The following is a 14,891-nucleotide window of genomic DNA, read 5'->3' as shown; positions in this document are numbered from 1 at the left end:
ATATTAATTGAGGTTTTTATTTTAAGCTCTTATTTATTCCAAAGTTGAATGTAACCATTTCTTCATGCTGACATATAGGATGGGAATGAAGAGCCATATGTGACACCTCAAACTTGTGAAAATATGCATTTGTACCGTTGTCTTCCTGTTTATAGACAGGAGGGAGGGGAATAGTAAGAGTCATAGAAGACAGCCTATTGTTTAGATAAGTTTATTAAATCTACCTTGAATATGAAAGGAATAAGTGGAGCTGCATTTATCAGACATGATACTGTAAGAAAGTATGAAGAATATGTTTTGAAATTCAGTTCAGTTCAGTCACTCATTTGTGTCCTACTCTTTACGACCCCATGGACTGCAGCACACCAGGCCTTCCTGTCCATTCCCAGCTCCTGGAACTTGCTCAAACTCATGTCCATTGAGTCAGTGATGCCATCCAACCATCTAATTTTCTGTTGTCCCTTTCTCCTCGTCTTCTAGGAGGCAAAGAAGTAAAGAAAAGCAGGGAGAGTCTGGGAAAGCTGGAGAAAAATGATTTAGAGGCATTTTAAAAAGAGGCATGTTTTTTTTTAAATCGCAAATCATATTTTTTGTCATAATACAATGTTCCTCCGGCCTTCCTTAATTTCCTGTGTAGTCCACACTGCAGGTCCATTGCCTTCTGTAAGTGGTGATGGTACCATTATTCATAAATTAAGCAAAAATGTCTTGGATCTATATTGAGATGCTAAGTGAAGAAGTCAATAAGTGCAGACTATGACAGAAGCAGGAATTTTGAGCCAGTGATAACTAGGAAAACAAGAGACATCTTGCCCTGATGATCTCCAAAGAGATCTGGGGATGCATGGATCTCATTGCACATGAACCGGATTTTGAGCTACACTATTTGGATCTCAAGAAACAGAGTACTTTGGCTAACATTTGAGTTATTGCTTCAGCAGGGCATTGATAACCTGAAATGATTATACATTAGGAATGTAATGTTCAAGGGATAAGTAAATCCCACTTACAGTATATGAACAGGTCAGCTATCAAAGACTCTATGGACATGAGTTTGAACAGGCTCCAGGAGTTGGTGATGGACAGGAAAGCCTGGCATGCTGCAGTCTATGGAGTCTCAAAGAGTTGGACACGACTGAGTGACTGAATTGAACTGAACAGCTATCAAATTCAGTGATTTTCAGATCCTCAAATTCTTGATTAAAAACTTGCCTGAACATTAAAATCACCTTAGTGGCTTTGAAACCATGCCTATGTTTGAACTCCATCCTGAACTAATTAAATAAGAATTTTATGCACAGTCAAATTTAAGAACAATAGTGGGTATCAAATAACTAGAATAATTCAACTTAGAACATGTAGCCTATGATTCCCTTTTTCACCAATTAAATGTTAATCAATGGAAAAAAAATTGTGGTTCCCCAACTATGTAGATGGAGAAGGCAATGGCACCCCGCTCTAGTACTCTTGCCTGGAAAATCCCATGGACTGAGGAGCCTGGTAGGAGGCCGTCTATGGGGTCGCACAGAGTTGGACACGACTGAAGTGACTTAGCAGCAGCAGGAGCAGCAACTATGTAGAATTCAATTTATTAAGACTAGTAGAGGAGAAATATTGATGTGTTAGGCATATGTTCTTCCCTTAAAGAGTTTATAATGAAGAAACTAGATTTATACGTGAAAAATAACTATCAAAATTGCTCTGTGACTTCAAGTATGGGGTAACAATATGAAGCAGAATAATTAGGAATTGTTGTAAGTAGAAAAGAGTACCTGAGTTACTCAGTAATAACTGTTTCTTGCTTCAGAAGGACTCTGCTGCTGCTGCTTCTGCTGCTAAGTAGCTTCAGTTGTGTCCTACTCTGTGCAACCCCATAAACAGCAGCCCATCAGGCTCCCCCGTCCCTGGGATTCTCCAGGCAAGAACCCTGGAGTGGGTTGCCATTTCCTTCTCCAATGCATGAAAGTGAAAAGTGAAAGTGAAGTCGCTCAGTCGTGTCCGACTCTTAGTGACCCCATGGACTGCAGCCCACCAGGCCCCTCCATCCATGGGATTTTCCAGGCAAGAGTACTGGAGTGGGGTGCCATTGCCTTCTCTGTCAGAAGGACTCTAGCTATCTGTAAATAGCTATTGCAGATGGATAGGATTGATCCAAGTTACTTTTAAAATATTTGAAAATATCATTATTATTGAAGAATGCCTCAGATTCTAGAAACTGTATTATAAATAGGAAGAATTGCAAACTATAAGGACTGAATTTTCACAAATAGTGTTTTATGTTGTTCATCAAAAAAATCTAATGGAAAAATTAATCAACTAGTACACATAATTGTCCTGATTCTTTTTAGTAATTAAGGAGAAATAATCAGTGCATATAAATTATAATAATTGCTAGTGTTTTCATGCAATTAGATACATTGGGCTTTTATTTATTGTCCAGTTTATCTAACCCGTGGCATAGTGGTGCGGAGCCGCTCTGGAACTGCACCTCCTGGGTTTGGACGCTGGATCTTCTGCCTTCTGTGTGACCTTGAGCAATGTCATTAATCTCCATCTCCTGTTTCCTCATATATAAAAATGAGATGATAATATTATTTTCCTTTAAAAATTGCCATGGGGATTGAATTAGATCCTAGTCTAAATGAAAAGCACTTAAATGAAATGCATATGTCATATAGTCTGTTCCCAATAAGTGTTAGCTGTTACTATTTCTAATCTTCTTTGAAATCATATATTAATTAGTGATCATCATTATCCTCCATAAACATAACAGAAATTGAAAAATAGAGAGTGATTTTATTTAAATTAAAAAAAAGTTTAATTGGAATGAATCATTGGCATCTTCAGGCTTCCCTGGTGGCTCAGATGGTAAATAATCTGCCTGCAATGTAGGAGACCCGGGTTCAATCCCTGGGTGGGAAGATCCCCTGGAGAAGGGAAGAGCAACCTACTCCAGTATTCTTGCCTGGAGAATACCACGGACAGAGGAGCCCTGCAGGCTCAAGTCCACAGGGTAGCCAAGTGTCAGGCATGACTGAGTGACTGAGCGACTCACACGTTCACTTTCACTTTCCTTCAGTCTCCATAGGCTTCCACTGAAACAGAAATACAAGCTGTAATCTTTAGCAAGTTAATCATCTCTTCTGTGCCTCAGTTTCTCACCTGTACAATGAGGATAATCATACTTCATACCTCAGTGAATTGTTGTGAGGATTAAATAACATAATGTGCAAAGTACTTAAAACAATACATAGCACAAATTAAGCACCCTGTGTTAGCTCCTATTCTTATGAGTGCCCTTAGTTTTATGATTGTGCTCTATTCATGATCTTCCACTTTGCCATTCCCATGGTTCTCCAGCCCCCTGAGGGGTCCTTTAGTGGATCCCCTCTACTCATGTTAATTTCCCTGGTTGCTTGTGAGCTTAAGGCAGCAGAAAATGACTACCAGCTTGTTAATAGCATTTTGAATGAAACTCATTTTTATAGAATGTCCTGGGGATTTACATTTTAAACCTTTCATCACTAATATTCTTCCGTTGAAGGATATTCTCTAAGTGTAGGTGACAAAGAGCCAAATCTCATCCTCACTACCTTTGAGTGTTGTGGGCATTGAGTGGTATAGGAATGGTGTAGGGGTGAGGAGAGACTGTTTTCTTGAACTTGGCTCCATTCTACATGTAAGGTCAGTCCAAAGGAAATGTTTCTCTTTCCTTTAGAGGAAGGGAGAATGGCTTGTACCTCTTTGACACTTAAAATCCAGAGTGGGAATAACTGAAGATGACAAAAACAAACTTTACTGACTCCATAATTTTTTCTGAGCTTAGCATTATGTATATTTATATTCCTCTTTCTGCAGCAAATAGAAACTGTGACATTGGAGCTTTCTGTCTTATGTGACCATGCACTGAGATATTTTAGGAAAAATCATGATGATGACAGCAATTTTTAGAAAATACACCATGAAAACAGGTTTTCTAGCACTTGAAAGAACAAATTAAATACATTTTCTTAACATTTTAGTGGTAAGAATATTCTGATAAAACTAAACAAGGAGATTGTAGCTTTTCATTCTCTAAATAATCAACTTTGGCAGCATTTCTGCAGTAAATTTAAATCTACTCTGCATTATTAAAAAAAAAAAAAAGACAGTGCTCTATTTTGTTTTACCTGCATTTGAGAATAGGTCCCTTTTATCTGATGGAAGAGAACAAAAAGAATAGGCATAGTATTTTAAAGAACAGCACCCTAAGGATTTTTAAAAATCTGAGAATTGAAATAACTGTGTATAGATGGCATTATATCATTTTTAGAATTTTTAAAAAGCTTCTTTCATTAAAAAATCTCTGCCAAAATGAATTCCTGATAAAAGACATTACTCTGCTCAATTTTATTAGTTTAGCTTTAATGTCAGTATTCAGGTTTATAAGTGCAGTATTAGAAAAACAATGGATTAATAATAGATGTCATATGATGCTTTTTACCTCATGTTTGATTCCTCATTGCTTTTCTCTGTTGCTTTAATTCCTAATCACTCTCCCCCAAACAGAGAGCATCTGCCAATTTCATTATATGGACCTTAATAATACTTAATTAAAATACAAAGCTCTAGTTGCTATCTACCATTTAATTGAATGTGATTTAAATAAAACAATAATGGAAAGTATCAGGTAGTTCATATATATTTCTGTTTGAAAAAGGATAATATCTTGACTTTTCTTCAGAGTAACCATAGGTTTGTAATTTTATCTATGTCATAAAAGGAAACTTTGCAAAATATTATTGGTTTTTCTCTCCTTCTAGCACTTAAAACTACATCTCATTGTAGTTTTTAAAATATTAACTTCCCTTTTGGACATTCAGGGCAACACTGTTGCATTTTTATGTATCTTAAAAAGTTTTTTCTAGATATGAGTTTGTAATGGTTTCAAAAATATTCATCTACAATGTCTAATAAGATGAAACATGCTTTTACTAATTATTTTTTGCTTGCAAATTTTGATGAAAAGTGTAACTGTATGACAATCTGTTAAAAGAATATCTTTGGGTGGAAGTGATAATTATCAATTAGTTCCTAGTTACCCTAGAAAAGTGAAAAATAGTATTAATAATAATCATGGCAGAAGCATTCAGGTGCCATGAACTGTTGTTTGCTTCTTTTTTTCACTTTATGTCCAATACTAATTTTTGTAAAACAAATGGACAGGTTTAAAAATATAGATCAGGGGAGAAAAAGGTTGAAATAGACATTATGTTTATAAGTTAATGTGAATTTCATAAAAAATATGTGAAAGTGATCTTTTATATATATATATATATATATATATATACACACACACACACACACACACACACACACAGTTTTGTCTTATTTGTTCCAGATCATTTTTTAAAATCACACATTATAAATTCAGATGAGGTCACTTTGTGTTCTTTCCCTGTCTCATTCCCTTCTATCACTTTCTATTAATAGGAAATTGGTATTTAGTTTGGCTATCTACAATGTTATAGTTTTATAGTGTATTTATGAAACAAATATCCAGAAATGGTTCCTTGTCATATTCCTTTATGGAATTGCTGTGTTTTTGATGCATTGGAAAAAGAAATGGCAACCCACTCCAGTGTTCTTGCCTGGAGAATCCCAAGGATGGGGGAGCCTGGTAGGAGGCCATCTATGGGGTTGCACAGAGTCGGACACGACTGAAGCGACTTAGCAACAATAGCAGCAGCAGCAGTGGTAAACTAAGGTGGAGGGGACAGAGGAAGAAGCAGATGATGGGTGGAAACTGTGTACACATAGGGAGGAGGATTTCATCAGTGATTTGTTTAGAACTGCTGACTTTGTGTTTTATTGCTGTCTTTAAATTCTTTACAGACAATGCTTCCCCTTATTGCCTACACTCAGACAAAACATCTCACTGTTCTCCCCTGCCCCACTGCCCCATAGTATGCCACAGCAGATATAAATGTGCTACAATTTCAAATTTTATTATCTTTTTGTGATCAGGTGAGTTGTTGTTCAGTCGCTCCGTCATGTCCGGCTCTTTGCAGCCCCATGAACTGCAGCATGCCAGACTTCCCTGTTCTTTACTGTCTTCCCGTCGGACACGACTGAGCGACTTCACTTTCACTTTTCACTTTCATGCATTGGAGAAGGAAATGGCAACCTGCTCCAGTGTTCTTGCCTGGAAAACCCCAGGGATGGTGGAGCCTGATGGGCTGCCATCTATGGGGTCGCACAGAGTTGGACACGACTGAAGCGACTTAGCAGCAGCAGCAGAGCTTGCTGAAACTCATGTCCGTTGAGTCGGTGATGCCATCCAACCATCTCCTCCTCTGTTGTTCCCTTCTTCTCCTGCCATCTATCTTTCCCAGCATCAGGGTCTTTTCCAATGAGTTGGCTCATTGCATCAGGTCGTCAAAGTATTGGAGCTTCAGCTTCACTGCCCATGGGTATATTGCTTCCCAAAGTGAATGTACCAGCTTACCTTCTAATCAGCATGCTGCAAGTTTAAATTTACCCAAAACCTTTTACCAATAGTTAGAAATGTTAGACTTTTTCTTTTCCAGTTGAGTGTGTGCAAATGGTTTCTTTTTGTTGTTTTACCTTGCATTTCCATGATTTCCAGAGTGGTTGTTCATCTTCTCATATTAGCCAACACCTTCTCTTGAATTACATATTTTTGTTTTTCATTTAGAGGACCAATAAATTTAATATTTCAGATAGATATCTTTTGTTAAGACTGTAAATGGCTATTCCCAAACTCTTACTGTATCTTAACATTGTTACAGGGGATTTTTTGATCTTATAAAAATTTTCCAAGATATCTTTCTATTCCAAGGTTATAAGATTCTGCATATTGTTACCTGTGTTTAAAAGTTTTAAAATTTCTGTATTTAAGATTATAATTTATTTTGTTTTTGTTTGAAGTGAGTTCAGATTCTAATTTTATCTTTTTATGTGGATAGAAATTCATATTCTGATTCTATTTAAAAAAACTAAAATATACTCTTGATTCCTGAATTTATAATGCTGACCCTTTCATATACATTAAATTCTAATATACCTGCATTATGTCTCTTTACAATATTCTAGCCTTTGTGAATTTTGCTGATCTTGCACCTGTAACATGCCTATTCTATTTACCTCCAATCTGATAAAGTATGACCTGTGGTCCTGTTGATTTTCTGCAAAATTATCTTATTTATCCTTATAACTTTGCATTTTCATATTGATTTTAGAATTATTTTCTGTAATTCAACAAATTCTGTTAGGATATTTCTTGCATTTAGTTTATGTGTTAATTGAAATAAGATTGACATATTTACAATTTTTAGTCATGTTATCTATGCCGTATCACTCTATGAATTCAAATCTTCTTTTGTGCTCTTAGTAGCTTTCAAATGTTTCACATCTCTTTTTTCTTCCAGTTTTATTGAGATATAATTGATATACAGTATTGTATAAATTCAAGGTGCACAGCATAAACATTTTATTTGCATACATCATAAAATGATTATCACACTAAGTTTAGTGAGCATCCATTGTCTAATATAGATACATTATTAAAGAAATAGAAAAAAATAAGTTTTTCTGGTGATGAGAACTCTTTGGATTTACTCTAACTTTCATATGTAATGTACACCAGTGTTAATTCTATTTGTCATATTACATATAATGTAATGTAATGTAATGTAATATGTGGGATGTGCATTACAGGGATGTGCATTACATCCCTCAGTTCAGTTCAGTCGCTCAATTGTGTCCGACTCTTTGTGACCCCGTGAATTGCAGCACGCCAGGCCTCCCCGTTCATCACTAACTCCCGGAGTTCACCCAAACTCTTGTCCATCAAGTCAGTGATGCCATCCAGCCATCTCATCCTCTGTCGTCCCCTTCTCCTCCTGCCCCCAATCCCTCCCAGCATCAGAGTCTTATAATTGGACACTTGTACTCTTTTACTGGCTTTATCCAATTCCCCATCCTCTGGTAATGCCCCGTCTCCGGTAACCATGAATTTGAACTCATTTTTCCTATGAATTTGTTTGTTTTCTAGGTTCTAAAGCATAGTTGATCTACAACACCATGTTAGTTCTGTTATACAGCATGCTGCTGCTGCTAAGTCGCTTCAGTCGTGTCCGACTCTGTGCGACCCCATAGATGGCAGCCCACCAGGCTTCCCCATCCCTGGGATTCTCCAGGCAAGAACAGCATAGTGATTAGATATTTCTATGCAGTTTGGAGTGATCATGATGATAACTCCAGTTACAATCTGTCACTATACAAAGATAGTACAAAGTTATTGGCTATAGTTCCCCCATATAGTACATTTAATATCTTGCACTGGAAGCTTGTACCTCTTAATATCCCTTACCTATCTTTGTTCTCCCTTACCTTATCTTACCTTATCTTTGCTTACCTATCTTACCTTACCTATCCCTTACCTTATCTTTGCTCCACCCAACCTTAACCAACACTTGTTTCTTCTTTGTAACCATAACTATGTTTCTGTAATGTAATGTTTGTTCATTTGTTTTGATTTTTAGATTCCACATATAAATGAAATCATACAGTATTTATCTTTCTCTTTCTTATTTATTTCACTTAGCATAATACCTATGTCCATCGCTGGTCACAAATGGCAAGATTTCATTCTTTCTTATGGCTAATGTTCCATTGAATGTATATACACCATTTTTTTATACACTAATCTATTCATGGCCACTTTCATTTCTTTCTTATCTTGGCTATTGTAAATACTGCTGCAATGAATGTAGCAGTGAATTTATCTTTTCTAGTTAGTTTTTTTTTTTTTTTCAGATAAATACAAAGGAGTAGAATTTCTGGATTATATGGTAGTTTTATTTTTAACTTTAGAGGAATCTCTATACTGTTTTCCATAGTGGTTGCACAAATTTACATTCCAACCAGCAGTATAACATGGTTTCCTTTTCTACATATCATCTCCAACACTTGTTATTTGTTGCTTTCTGGGTAATAACCATTGCGACAGGTGTAAATCTATATGTCGTTATAGTTTTGGACTTATAGTTCCCTGATGATTAACGGTTTTGAGCATCATTTCATGTACCTATTGGTCATCTGGATGTCTTCCTTGGAAAAAATGTCTATTCAGATCCTCTGACCATTTTTTTAATCCAGTTGTTTGTTTTCTTAATGTCTAGCTCTATGAGTTCTTTGCATATTATGGGTATTAACATTGTGTTGTTATTGTTTGCAAATATCTTCTCCCATTCAGTAAGTGGTCTTTATGTTGTGTTAATAATTTCTTTCACTGTGCAAAAGCTTTTTCGTTTTCTGTAGTCCCATTTGTTTATTTTTCCTTTTATTTCCTGAAAGACATGTCTAAAAAACTATTACAAAAATTTATGTCAAAGAGCATACTATGTTTTCTTTTAGAAATGGTATGATTTGGGATCTTAGGTATAAGTCTGCAATCCTTTTTGAATTGACTTTTGTGTATGGTGTCAGATAATAGTCCAGTTTGATAGTTTTGCATGTAGTTGTCCAGTTTTCCCAATACCATTTATTGAAAAGACTCTCTCTTCCCAATTGTATATTCTTGCTTTGTCATAGATTAATTGCCCATAAAAGTGTGGACTTATTTCTGGGATCTCTATTCTGTTCCATTGACCTACTTGTCTGTTTTTGTGCTATTAATAGTACCATACTGTTTTGATGACTGTAGCTTTGTGATATGGTTTGAAAACAGAGAGCATGATAGTGTCAATTTTCTCCTCTCTCAAGATTGTTTTGCCTATTCAGGGTCTTTTGAGTTTCTATACAAATTTTATAATTGATTGCTCTAGTTCTGTGAAAAATGCCATTGGTATTTTGATAGAAATTGCTTTTCACATGTAGTTTGCCTTGGGTAGTATGGTTATTTTAATAATATTAATTCTTCAAATCCATGAATGCAGTGTATCTTTTCATGTATTTGTGTTATATTCAGTTTCCTTTATCAGTGTTTTATAGTTTATCAAATACAAGTCTTTTACCTCCTACTTAAGTTTATTCCTGAATATTTTATTCTTTTAAACGAGAAGAGTGACAGTGGTGTTATACTCTTAGTATATCTTTCTAGTAGCTTATTGGAGAAGGCAATGGGACCCCACTCCAGTACTCTTGCCTGGAAAATCCCATGGACAGAGGAGCCTGGTAGGCTGCAGTCCATGGAGTCGCTAAGAGTCAGACACGACTGAGCAACTTCACTTTCACTTTTCACTTTCATGCATTGGAGAAGGAAATGGCAACCCACTCCAGTGTTCTTACCTGGAGAATCCCAGGGACAGGAGAGCCTGGTGGGCTGCCATCTATGGGGTCTCACAGAGTCAGACACGACTGAAGTGACTTAGCAGCAGTAGCTTATTATTACTAGTGTAGAGAAATGCAACAGATTCCTGTATACTGGTTTTGTATCTTGTAACTTTACTAAATTCATTGTTGAGTTCTAGTACTTTTATGGTGGCATCTTTAGGATTTTCTATGTTATTGACAAGCAGTGACAGTTTTATTTTTTTTCTTCTTTCCAATTTGAATTTCTTTTTTTTCTGATTGCTGTGGCTTGAACTTCTAATAACTATGTTGAGTAAGTGACAAGAGTGGGCATTCTTGTCTTGTTCCTGATCTTAGAGGAAATGCTTTCAGCTTTTCACAGTTCAATGTGATGTTAACGCTGGACTTATGATATATGTCCTTTATTATGTTGAGGTGAATGCCCTCTATATCCACCTTATTGAGAGTGTTTGCCAAAATTGATGTTGATTTTTTTTCAGAACCTTTTTATGCATCTATTGAGATATTATATGATTTCTATTTTTCAATTTGTTAACGTGATATATCATATTTATTGATTTATGGATATTGAACATTGTTGCATCCCTGGGATAAATTCCACTTGATCATGGTATATGATCCTTTTAATATATTGTTATTGTTGTATTTGGTTTGCTAAAATTTTGTCGAGAATTTTTGCATCTATATTCATCATTTTTACCTGTGTTTTGTAATTGTTTTTTTGTGATATCTTGGTTTTAATATCAAAGTGATGCTGGCCTCACAGAATGAGTTCGGAAGGGTTACTTCCTTTGCAGTGTTTTAGAATAATTTGAGAAGGACAGATGTTAACTCTTAAAATGTTTCATAGAATTCACCTGTGAAGTCATCTGATCCTAGAGTTTTGTTTGTTGAGAGTTTATTATTATTATTACTGATTGAATTTAATTGGTGATAATTGGTCTGTTTGTACTTTTTATTTCTTTCTGGTTCAGTTTTGGAAGCTTGTACATTCCTAGGAATTCGTCTATTTCTTCTAGGTTGTCCATTTTATTGGCTTGTATTTGTTCATAATAATCTCTTATGTTCCTTTGTATTTCTGTGGTATTGGTTGGGACTCCTTATTCATTGATAATTTTATTGATGTGAGCCCTTTTTTTTTTTTTTTTGCATTGATGAGTCTGGTTATAGTTTGTCAATTTTATCTTTTTAAAGAACAAGCTCTTAGTTTCATTTATCTTTCCCATTGATTTTTTGTCTCTATTTCACTTATTGCTGCTTTATGGTTTCTTCTATTAATTTTGGAGTTTTTTGTTCTTTTTTTTTTTTAGCTACTTTATGTGTAAAGTTGGACTGTTTGAGACTTTTTTCTGTTTCCTGAGTTAGACTTTTATCACTATGAACTTCCTTCTTAGAGCAGTTTTTGTTCCATCCCATAGTTTTTTTATATTTATGTTTTCATTTTCATTGGTCTTCAGGTATCTCTTGATTTCTTCAAGGACCCATTGGTTATTTGGTAGCATATTGTTTAGCTTCCATTTGTTTGTGATTTTATGCAATATTTTTCTTGTAGTTGTTTTCTACTCTTGCAGTTCTTGTTGGAGAGTTTGGATCTCTTTTATTAGAATTATTACTCATTTTTTTTTCTGTTACTGTTGTAAAATTCTTATTTTATTACTACATTTTATATTTGGATATGTTTCTATACAGGATTATTCCATGCTGCTTTTTTTAGCCAGTTAACTTACTGAATTCTATTATTAGATTTAAGAATTTAAAAATGCATTCACTTGAATTTAATAGCTAGGCAACCATATTGTCTATAAATTTTAATAGTTGTGTCTTCTATTTCTCATTTTTTCCTTCTTACTTTACCTGTCATATTGCATTGGCTAAGATCATCAGTATACTGTTATTTCTTTTAAGTTTAAAGGGAATGTCTCTTTTTAAACTATCAAATATGACATTTGCTGCAGAGTTTTGCATATACCCTTTTTGGTAGTCATGAAAATGCACCTTGCAGATTTCCCATTATAAGAAATGGTAGAAAATTGGCCAAGTGTCCCAGCTGCTGTGATCTGAATTTCATCACTATGTTTGGTCTGGGTCATGCTTCCCATTGCTTCTTTCACCCAGTGACTGAGCATGAAAGGGTGCTAAGGTAAGGTCATTTCTGGAAGATATGGGATCCCAGTGATGACCATATTTGGCTTAAGGATTCCCTGATAGTCTTTCTGAATCTCCCTTAAACTGCCTAACAGTCTGGGATACTACTAACAATCTTCTCTTCATCTCTCGTTTACTCAAAGTCTGAGTTGCCTCATGATCTGACACCTCTCCCAGATTCCTGGTTCTCTTCTTATCATCTCTCATAGAGATATTTAACTAAATCTTTCTACATTTAATCTGATCCTAGTGTTGTTTCTCAGAAGACCCCAAGTGACAATCTTTATCAATGAAAAAAATATCCCTTCATTTCTACTATTGTAGGAATCTTTAACTCTCATTTCCTTCTAGCAGATAAAGTAAATCTTTTGGTTCATATCATCAATACTTCTCTTTAGAAGAGTGCACTGTGATCCGGGACTCTATGTGAGTCTCTCCATACTTAATTTGCCTCTCTCAGGAACTTGTTTTTTGTTTATTCATTTGCTTTGCTTTATTGTTTTGTTTTTATAATTGCTTACTTAAAGTTGGAGAAACTAATAGTGCTGATTTAGTATGCATTGTTTTATCTCCACCTTCTTTCCATCCAGGAATAAGGATGAGACCTGGTAACTTTCCTGGTTTTGGTGGGTTTCTATTCTTTTCAAGTTAATGGCATTTTCTTCTGAATCCTCTAGTTATACCTCTCAGTATGTTTCCTTTTAAGTTGTTTGTAGGATATCAATGTGTATTTTCAAGATAATGTTTAGTTGTTGTCCTTCTACATAGCTTCTAGGGTAGAATAGTAGCTGTTTGTGGATTTTTGATCTCTTCTTCCTCTGTATCACTGGATTGCTCATTCATAGCATGTGATATGCACTAGCATGCTATCACCATAAATACTGCTATACATTTTTACTATCTTACTGAAATTTTTTGTTACTCTTCTTAAATGTAAAGAAAGAATCCTTTATAATCTTCCTGTTATTCCCCCAAAGTTACTGCAGTACCATTTTAATATGTAATAAAAAGTAAAATGAGGAAACTATATTAATTCCAAATAAACAGTCACCATTGAAGTAAATTATGTTTTTCTTATTGGAAACTCTCATTTATTATATCAGCAATATTGTCGAAGATAGCAGATATCCAAAATTTTCACTTAACAAAATTTGTGGATGAAACAAATAGGTTGCAAGGGCAGAAATTCTAACATACATGATTGCCAACTGTTGGTAAATTTACTGCAATGAAAATGTGTTCTCGAAATATTATATTACAATATATTTAGGAAGGGATAGGAAATACCTAAACAGCATTAATACAAGTTTCAGTTCAGTTCAGTTCAGTCGCTCAGTCGTATCCGACTCTTTGCGACCCCATGAATTGCAGCACGCCAGGCCTCCCTGTCCATCACCAACTCCCGGAGTTCACTCAGACTCAAGTCCATCGAGTCGGTGATGCCATCCAGCCATCTCATCCTCTGTTGTCCCCTTCTCCTCCTGCCCCCAATATGGCAGCAAATTTGGAAAACTCAGCAGTGGCCACAGGACTGGAAAAGGTCAGTTTTCATTCCAATCCCAAAGAAAGGTAATGCCAAAGAATGCTCAAACTACCGCACAATTGCACTCATTTCACATAATGGTAAGGTAATGCTCAAAATTCTCCAAGCCAGGCTTCAGCAATACATGAACCGTGAACTTTCTGATGTTCAAGCTGGTTTTAGAAAAGGCAGAGGAACCAGAGATCAAATTGCCAACATCCACTGGATCATGGAAAAAGCAAGAGAGTTCCAGAAAAACATCTATTTCTGCTTTATTGACTATGCCAAAGCCTTTGACTATGTGGGTCACAATAAACTGTGGAAATTCTAATAGATGGAGAAATATACCATGTTCTTGGATTGGAAGAATCAATATAGTGAAAATGAGTATACTACCCAAAGCAATTTATAGATTCAATGCAATCCCTATCAAGCTACCAATAGTATTCTTCACAGAGCTAGAACAAATAATTTCACAATTTGTATAGAAATACAAAAAACCTTGAATAGCCAAAGCGATCTTGAGAAAGAAGAATGGAACTGGAGGAATCAACCTACCTGACTTCAGGCTCTACTACAAAGCCACAGTTATCAAGACAGTATGGTACTGGCACAAAGACAGAAATATTGATCAATGGAATAAAATAGAAAGCCCAGAGATAAATCCACACACATATGGACACCTTATCTTTGACAAAGGAGGCAAGAATATACAATGGATTAAAGACAATCTCTTTAACAAGTGGTGCTGGGAAATCTGGTCAACCACTTGTAAAAGAATGAAACTAGACCACTTTCTAACATCATACACAAAAATAAACTCAAAATGGATTAAAGATCTAAACGTAAGACCAGAAACTATAAAACTCCTAGAGGAGAACATAGGCAAAACACTCTCCGACATACA

The sequence above is a fragment of the Bos indicus x Bos taurus genome, chromosome 4 (assembly GCF_003369695.1).
Source record: "Bos indicus x Bos taurus breed Angus x Brahman F1 hybrid chromosome 4, Bos_hybrid_MaternalHap_v2.0, whole genome shotgun sequence".
Lineage (NCBI taxonomy): Eukaryota > Metazoa > Chordata > Mammalia > Artiodactyla > Bovidae > Bos > Bos indicus x Bos taurus.
The sequence above is the reverse complement of the archived record's forward strand: the minus strand, read 5'-3'. Positions refer to the sequence as shown.